The sequence below is a fragment of the Gavialis gangeticus genome, unplaced genomic scaffold (genome assembly GCF_001723915.1).
Source record: "Gavialis gangeticus isolate Ggan-Ray unplaced genomic scaffold, GavGan_comp1, whole genome shotgun sequence".
NCBI lineage: Eukaryota > Metazoa > Chordata > Crocodylia > Gavialidae > Gavialis > Gavialis gangeticus.
Window position 1 is genome coordinate 2,838,171 of NW_017729002.1, and position 1,593 is coordinate 2,839,763.

The following is a 1,593-nucleotide window of genomic DNA, read 5'->3' on the forward strand; positions in this document are numbered from 1 at the left end:
GCACTGATTCTGGATGAACTAAGTCTTTGCATACCTGTAGTAATTTGCCTACATGAAAATTACTACAGTTACGTCTATTTCAAGATCAGTGTTTTCAAATTTGCCCCTTACTTCCATGTGCTTAGGAAGAGCAGGATCTGACAGTCAGGAGAGGAGGAAGGAGCTATAGGGGAAAGAAATTGGGCATGGGGGAGAGGTAGGGAGCAGAGGGCAAGTAGGTAAGCCACACAGATTTATTTCCCCTGCTGTAGTAGTGGCCTAGAAACATATTCAAGGCAAACCTCCAATAATAAGATTCTGTACCTGAAAAATTATAATAAATGTAAACATTTTTATATATAGAATCTACTTATTGATATACTGTTAAATACAGTAACAAGTTTCATGAAGCCCCCAAAACATGTGTAGCTCATCTGCATTGCCAGTTCTCCAGGAGGATCATTTGGGTTTCTGTTGCTTTTCCTGGGAATATGAATTATTAACTGCAAGAGGTGTTACTGGATCTGGTTTTCTTATAGAATCATAGAAAATAAGGGCTGGAAGGCACCTCAGGAGATCATCTAGTCCAACCTCCTGCTCAATGCAGGACCATCCCCAAGTAGATCATTGCAGCCGGGGCTTTATCAAATCAGGCTAAACCTCCAAGGATGGAGATTACGCTTTAGGTAACCCATTCCAGTGCTTCACCACCCTCCTGGTAAGAAAGTTTTTCCTAATGTTGACCAGAACTCCCCAAGGGATAACAGGGTCAAACAGACAAACTCTAGGAAGGCCAATTTAGACTAGACATAAGAAAAAAGTTCTTTACAGTACATGTGTCCAGGGTCTGGAACAAACTCACCCCAGAGGTGGTGCAAGCACCTACTCTGGACTCTTTCAAAAAAACAAGTGGATATATTTCTTGCTGGGGTCACTTGATCCCAGCTGACTTCCTGCCTATTGGTGGGAGGGAGGTGTTGCACCCGATGATCTCATGAGGTCTCTTCCAGCCCATAATGTCTATGAAATCTATAGTATCCAATCTAAACCTCCCATACTCCAACTTGAGATACCTCCCATACTAGCTCCTTGTTCTGTCATCATTCCTTCTTTGGAACCACCCTTCAGGTAGTCAAAGGCTGCTATCAAATCCCACCTGAGTTTTCTGTTCTGCAGATTAAATAAGACCAGTTCCCTCAGCCTCTCTCATAAGTCATGTGCCCCAATCCCCTAACCATTTTTGTTGCCTTCCAATGGAATCTCCCCAACTTGTCCACATACTTGCTGCAGAGGCAGGGTCCTTGATTCCTTGATCTGCTAGCAATACTCCTAACAGTGCAGCCCAGTATGCCTTTAGCCTTCTCGGAAACAAGGGTACACTGTTGACTCATCCAGCTTACTGTCCACTGTAACCCCCGGATCCTTTTCTGAAGAGCTGTTGCTTAGCCTGTTGGTCCCAATCCTGTATGGGTGCATGGGATTCTTCTGTCCTAAGTGCAGGACTTTGCACTTGCCTTATTGAATTTCATAAGATTTCTTTTGGCCCAATCCTCCAATTTTTCTAAGTCACTCTTAATCCTAGCCCTACCCTCCAGCATATCTACTACTCCCCCC